The sequence below is a fragment of the Xiphophorus couchianus genome, chromosome 23 (genome assembly GCF_001444195.1).
Source record: "Xiphophorus couchianus chromosome 23, X_couchianus-1.0, whole genome shotgun sequence".
Taxonomy (NCBI): Eukaryota; Metazoa; Chordata; class Actinopteri; order Cyprinodontiformes; family Poeciliidae; genus Xiphophorus; species Xiphophorus couchianus.
Genome location: NC_040250.1, coordinates 12291312 through 12298967, shown reverse-complemented (window position 1 = coordinate 12298967; position 7656 = coordinate 12291312). Strand labels below are relative to the sequence as shown.

At 36.2% G+C, this 7656-nt stretch overlaps 2 long non-coding RNA genes across 3 annotated transcripts; one reads left to right on the top strand and one right to left on the bottom strand.

Moving 5' to 3' along the window:
* Positions 1 to 2063: 2063 nt before the first annotated feature.
* On the top strand, positions 2064 to 6821 carry LOC114138648 (uncharacterized). The gene is made up of 3 exons (XR_003594263.1): positions 2064 to 2180; positions 4113 to 4219; positions 6194 to 6821. It is a non-coding gene; the product is annotated as an uncharacterized LOC114138648 (long non-coding RNA).
* Positions 2934 to 3963, bottom strand: LOC114138647 (uncharacterized). Of its 2 annotated transcripts, none has more exons than XR_003594261.1 (2): positions 3807 to 3963; positions 2934 to 3687 (listed from the first exon to the last, which is right to left on the bottom strand). It is a non-coding gene; the product is annotated as an uncharacterized LOC114138647 (long non-coding RNA). The 2 variants fall into 2 exon arrangements; XR_003594262.1 differs by having other exon boundaries at positions 3838 to 3963.
* Positions 6822 to 7656: the final 835 nt, after the last annotated feature.

The following is a 7656-nucleotide window of genomic DNA, read 5'->3' as shown; positions in this document are numbered from 1 at the left end:
TGATTTCCCACTGTGAATAATATAACTCACAAGACAGAAAGGTCAGAAAGAAAGCTAAATATATACTTCATTTTGTTGTTAGTATAAAATATAATATTTTTTATGAAGGTGAAGCAGAGAACAAAGCTGTTTTATTCTTCCATGTTCCATCAAAATTATTAGCATGAGAAATATACATTCTTCTGTAATAGCGCAAAAGTGTTGGGATGAGGGGGAGTTTAAAGTTTTGAGTATGCTCAGGTGAAAAACTGTACGATCATTAAAAAGTAGATTTAAAAATGTGGTTATTTGTTTGTTTTTGAAGTAGAGTGTATTCCACCACACAAAGTTTTTGACATGATATGTTTATATCTGAAGGCCAATTGCAGTATGCTTCAATAATTGACTCCTGGAAATTTCATGTGCAACAAGAGAAGGCAAACTGTTTCTTTTTCTTTTACCGTTTGGTACGGAGTCATGTCACTGCCAGATTATAACAAACGAAATGACGCAACATATTTTCCTCACAATATTTTCTTTGTACTTTCTCTGTATCAATTTTATAAACAGTCAGTGCCTTGCTCATGAGTCTATGCACTGTTCTGCCTATAAATCACAGTGCTTCACAGTGGGAAACCCATCACTGCCTGCTATTGAACTGACACCTTCTGCTGTAAGTCATTCTCTAAGACTGTCCTCCTGCCACTTTGCTGGCTCGTCCAGGATGACGCTGCCGATTAAAATCCTCGAATTGACTCCCAACACAAGTTCCTGTCTCATCCTTAATTCCCTGCGGGGATCATTAAAACTCCATCTTACTCCAAACTCGGACCAGGGAGATTTCCTTGTCCTGTACGCAATCTCTGAGAGGCCTGATGGAGCTGCTGAGTCTGCGCTCGTAACAAGGTGCATAGGTGAACCCGGACATCTGAATCATTCTAGAGAAGTTTCACAATCACTTTGAGATAGCGCTCTATTAAAAGTCAAAGTCTGGGATTCTGAGGTTCAACCATTGGAACGGAACTAAGCTGTCTCTTACACACAAGACGGGACACATGAACCTAGAATTGTAAGCAATTGATTTTTTTGTTCACATCTGAAGTTCCAAATTTATTTTCAGTTTAAAAATCTGAAGAAAAAAAAACAAATTTGTTTTATCAGAACTCTGAAGAAGAAAAACTATTTTGTGAACACTTACAACTGAACATATGTAGTCACTTTCATTTCCTCACTTTGCAGTAGAAACACTAACCAAGTACAAAGAATTCCTTTAAATGTGCTAATCAGGACATGGCTGTTTGTTACTGCCAGAACCTTGATTTAAGTGTTGGTATTAGCATTACATCTCCCCAAGGAGTTTGGAAAACAGGGATACAAACCATTTACATTTAAAACATGCTATTTTTGTCAAGTTTATTCTACTTCTCTTGGAAAAAAAGGACTCTGTTATACTTTTCACTGTATCACTATATATATTGTTTCTGTCATGGCAATGCATTGGATTCCTCATGATGATATGAAGCGTACATAGGTTTCCCTTCTGGAGTTGTTAGTTATGTACCATTATAAGCAAAGTATATACGCCCTAAAGTTTGGTTTTAGCGTGCATCTAGTTTGCTACAATGGGCTAATGTGTTTCACTGGAGAGCTATTTATTATAAAGAGAACTGAACAGATTCTCATCAAATTTGGATAACCTTTTACTAACTTATTGGTTGACTAAATTGGACTACCTTTGAGCAGAAAAGTAATTTTGTGCTCTGCAGCCTATGCTCTTTTTACCATGTTTACAGTTTTACTTTTTTTTTACAGCTACATTTTTTCCATTTATTTTTTTTTGGAATTCCCCATTTCTATTAGATCGTCCTTGTTATGTAGATGACATTTTCCTTTATCGTTATATTTTTGTGGTTGAAATTTAGATTTCCAAGTTATTTTTTATTAAATAAATATTTATCATTTATTTGTATTTTTTTTTTTTTTACCGATTTAAAGATTTATTTAAAAGGGTCCTCCATTTCTTTGTCTTTTATTCAAGTACCGTATTTTGTTTCTTGCCACCAAGTTCATTAGCTCTCATGTGATTTCACTGCGTTGTCACGTGACTGGTAGCGGGTAGCCGTACCATGAAACCGTCAGTGTCTCATTAAAACAGCTAGGGCTCACCAAGTGTAGGAGATGTTATACAGTATCTGCCGCAGGTAGGCTTCAAACCGTTTATAACCCTTTATCTGTTGCTTACTTTCTGACTGATCTACCTCTTAACTTTTAGATATCTGTGTTTGTGGAGAAAAAAATACTTAAGCTAATTGATAAAACTGGAGTGTTTTGTTTCTGGAGATAGCATGCTAGCGCTAGCCTCCAGGTTGTTGTTTAGACCCTTTTCACAGTGACGTCAGACAATGGCCGCCATAACTCAAAACTGGGTATCTTTACTTCCGGTGTGATTTTGCCTTGGGAACCAAGCTGAAAACTTCCCGCATTCTCATAATCTTAAGGATATAATAAAAGGTAAGTTTAATAATAACAGCATTTAAGTGTTAGATAGCTGTTACTAATCATTGTAAATTCACCATTCTCTATTTGTGTATAAAATAAACAGCCTCCGATCGGAGAGTAAACCACCTAGCAGCAGCTTTAGCCACATTTAGGAAAAATATACTCTCTGTCAGCGCTGTAACGTTTAGAGGTTCACTTTCTGTGTTTTATAATACAGTGTTTACGTGCTAGATAACCGTTATAAGTCATTGTCAATTTACCATTCTCCAACTGTATTCAAAGGAACCAGCCTCTGATCATGAGTAAACCAGCTAGCAGCAGCTTTAGCCACAGTTAGGGAACATATACACCGCCGCCTGTCAGTGATGTAACTCTGTATCTCTGCTCATTTCCAAGCTCAAATGAGCAACTTCACGTTCAAACACAAGTCCCCCAAAAAACGCAACCGGTGAATCATTATTTTTTATAAGTTTAGAAAAAACAAGACAAAAGCCACAAATAACAGTTGGGCTTGACGATATTTCTGTTTTTCCAGCAACAAAATGCGCATCTCCATGCACTGTTCATGTTTCTGTCACTGCTAACTGTCACAGAGTCTCTCCCAAAGACGCAAAGAAGGAATAAAAATAAATACACAAGAAAATATTAATGTGCTATGATTTGGATAAATAACTTTAATCTGATTACTGGATTTGAAATACGAACTCGTTAGATTATTCGTTACCGAAAAAGTGGTCCGATTAAAGGCATTACAAAGCAGCGGCGGCACCGGACATCTCTGCTTATAACAAACAAATCCCTATTTTATGGGATGAGTGGCAACTCCAGTCTATAATTTAATAATCTGATCAAGATTAGAGCCTAAAACGTTATAGTTCAAAAACAGTAAAAAGTTCTGGTTAAGGAACAGTTATGTCACGTAGTTAGCTAGCTAACAAAATTCACTAATGCTAAGCTAACGGTTACGCAAAACAAAAATACCTACCTTCATAGTCAAACAGGTATTGTTCGGTGAAGAATTTGTAGCCTTTGTCTAATTTAGATTTTTTTGTCAGAGAGAACTGGTTTGCAAATCGTGATATATCTTCAAATCTTATTTTAGGCAAATGTTTTAGAGACTGTGTAAACTCCATGCTCCGGTGATCTGTCTGATCAACATATGCTGTCAGATTTATACATCTCTCTCTCTCTCTCTCTCTCTCTCTCTCTCTCTCTCTCTCTCTCTCTCTCTCTCTCTCTCTCTCTCTCTCTCTCTCTCTCTCTATATATATATGACATATATATATATATATATATATGACATATATATATATATATATATATATGACATATATATATATATATATATATATATATGACATATATATATATATATATGAAATAGACAACTTTATCATTACTTACTATGTACACCGGAACTAAGGATACACAGCTTCGAGCCAAAACGGAAGTTGTGTGACGTCATGTGAAAAGGGTTTAACGAGGGTCATTCTATTTATATTAGGAAGTTATTTTACTATAGTAAAGATATTTGAAAACATGTATTTGTTTTTAATCAAAATGCTGATTATATTTATATAATTGTTTTGATATTAATAAAACCCAGGTTTATTTATTTTTCTGTGTGTTTTTAGGCCAGGTTCCTGTTCCATGTCTGTTGGTTTGCTGACCAAGCTGACATCGAGCTAATGCTACTCCAAACCAGGAGATCTGTTGAATCCTGACAACTCCTTCCAGTGCGGTAGGAGGCATTCTAGCCTAAATCTTCATTCTCCCTCTGGACTGAAACTGGATTCTGACAAGGAACCTTTTATTCTCAACAAGGAGTTGAACTGCTTAGCCTTTTGCCTTGGCTAGGGAAAAATGTGTGGGGATTTAATCAAGTTTGAACTGTCATGTTTTTGTTTGTATACATATTTGTGGTGGTATTTTAATTTACAGTACTATTCCAGTTGCAATTTTAGCAGAGACCAACCACATGGTGTAAAAGGCTCACGTCCTGAATGGAAGTACAACTACAGTGCTGGAATGGCGCTGGGTCTCTCATTGGGTGAATATTTGTCATACAGTTAATGAGTTACAGAATGCAGAAGTTCGACCTCATCTGAATTAAGAAATGGACAAATCAGTTTAAGAAGTGATTTATTTCACTTTGTTCACTCAAATGTTTAGTTCATTTGAATGGATTGTTCATGAATGACATGCTACTGCTGACATAACTTTTGATTGCAGTAAGCTTTATTGGTAAAACAACCATGCAGTCTTCCATCAGGTAAAAATTACAACATTGTTTCACCAATTTAATAGTTTTCTCTTAAAAAAACAAGGCAAGCTTGGACTATTGTCCTTTGCATAGATGGAGTCTTTGAACTTGTATAAATGTTTGCATCGACAGTTTCTTTTATTTAGAAATTGACCTGGGGAAAGTTCTTTATTTCTTTGCCTGAGTCATCCCGCCTGGATCTAAATAACAAGTGAAGGTGGAACTCGCACACTGTGATCCCAAGTGCAGCTGTTTTTAGCAGAGAAGATTAAACGCTGCTTTTACCAAGAGGTGTTGCTGAGGTGCTTTTCTTTGGGGAAAGAGAAAAATGTCATCTCTAAGTGTGTCCTGCAGGACTCGGCACTATCAACTGCACTTTGCTCAGGTGTGTTGGAGATGGTGTGAACAATATAGAAGTCTGTCTGAGAGAAGCATTTCTGCAATGCCATCTACTTGTCTGTGTGTGAACATCAGGACTCTCCTTTGCTGATTGTTTGCTGAGAGATTCTGCGAGTGTCAGTGGATCCCATCGCTTTGTGTATGCCACCACCAAATTTTGTTGCACACCATTTTTGTTGTCAGCCCCAGTGAGGTGGGTAGTGAGGCTAGATTTTGTAATTAAAGCTTCTGGACTCAATCCCAAAGGAATTTTTGGAGAAGGTGTGATTGGATTTTTCTTTCTCTGAAACCTGAATATGTTCCACTAAGAGGAGACACCTAAAAGAATACCCAGAAAATGCTGACTGTAGTATGCATACTTTTTCTGACTTGGGAAGTGGACACATCAGGGCAAAATTAGACATTGGTATAGACATTTGTCCTGCACTGCTGAAAACTTGTGGAATATTGCTTAAAATCTTAACTCATTCCAATAATCCAACCAATTTATGTGGACTAACTCTACCATATGCCAAACTCCTGTTTATGACTACAAAGTTGAAGTGCAAATGCCAGTATAAATTTTGACCCAGTGTGTAAGACACAAATCATACTAATTTGAAGCTTTTGTCCACAACTATTTTTCTCAGAATTCATCAGTTATATTGCATTGTCAATCCATCTTGAAAAAAAGCTTCTAATAAGAAGTTGTTTTTTTACTACTTCTTACACAAGTTACAAAAATGTTTAACTATATTGGATTTTTTATTGCATTAATTGTGTTGATTTACATTAATTAAAATGGTGGGGGAAAAAAAAAGCTGGTAGGATTTTTGCATTGGCACTTGACATCTTCATGCAGCTACTCTTTATTGTATTTGTTACTAATACAAGCCTGTTTTTGCAGATATGAAAATGCAATGTAGCATGGCCTTACATAAAATGTTTGATATAAGGCTGCAGAGCATATTTAATTTATGTATTGTTTTTATCGCATTGCTTTATTTGATCAAAATGAGAGATTTCAGAGCTTTTTGGGTAAAACTAACAGCTTAAGGTTTCTATTTTTTACAGCATGCTTCCCATTGTGCCACGCCGACACACGTATAAACTTCCTCTGCTTCAATTTGTGCCAATCTGACTTTGGAAAAAGGGGAAAATGTGTTCTTTCTCCACGGTGATCTGTCTTCAAAGTGGGCCTACACATGCCGAGGAGGGTGGCAGCGAGGTGATAAGTGTTGGGGATGTTGTAAATTTGAATACAATGACATAAACTAAAGCTGGTTGTCATGCTCGGCAGTTCTGCTCTGGCGGGCCTTTCCTTTCTGTCTAAAGCTTCTCGACACAGTTCCGGATTTGCCAAATCCTCAGACGACGAAACGAACCCTGTCGCTTCATTGTGTGAGCATCGAACGCCCTTCCACCCACCTTCTCCCCCTCATCCATCCTCCCACTGGTCTTCTTCTCTCTCTCCTTTGCTACAGAGATGGGGGGCGACAGGCAGGAAGTTGGTTTTCAGTTTGAGGCTGTAAGCATCGGGGATTGGTTTCAATTTAATGCCCCAATGTGAAGAAGAAAGAATCAATTTAAAGTAGCTGAGTCCCCTGGGTCTCCTGGTTGAGCGAGCAGTAGAAATGACAAAGACAGACGGAATAGAGAGATACAAATCACAGACAAAGAAACTGAGAAATTATTATAGCAAAACCTGTAAAATTTAATAAAATGAAATAAATTTGTAAAATGGCTTTAATTTTGCAGTCTCTAATGTGTTTAAATGATGTGTAAAATTTATTTGCAATAACAAATTTTAAAATGTACAATATATGTCTAGAGTCAAATGAAAGCGCTGCATCCAACCATACTCAATGAGTTAACGTTTAATTCCAAATGATAAATGATGAACTGGTGCCATATCTGAGCTCACTTGTGATAGCAAACATTTTTATAAAGATTAGATTTCTTTCACTCTTAAAAATGTATTGGAGTCTTTTGGGTAGAACTGGCTTGCTTTTTAAGATAATTATATTTACTGGTTGGGTAAGCAAACACATTTTATAAAAGGTTTTGTGTGATTGTTTTCTTTTTTATAGAGTGACGATGAGTTCCTGAACAGGAAAAACTATTTGTTTATTCTTATTGAAAACTGGTCTGTTGTGAGAAATTAAGGTGGATCAACATTCATAAAATAATGTGGTGAATAAAAATGTGCATATGAGTTTGATGAGAAATTAGCTAAACTAAGATCTGTTTATCTGATATGGTACATTGTTTGAATGTGCTATAAACAATACGATAAACAAAGTCCAGTAATTTGAAGTGTTTAAAATGGCAAATTAGATTATCTGAAATTGTACTAGAATAGTCAAAATCAGATTAAGTTTAGTGATGTTGCAGCTGGTAAAGTGAGTCTACCTTTTTTAATGCTAAATGGTTGAACCATTATAATTATACTTGGTACTAACTTTAAGTATCCAGAATTGCTCTTTTTCAAGAGGTTGGTCATTTCTGTGCTATTTAGGTAATTCACAGGAATTGTT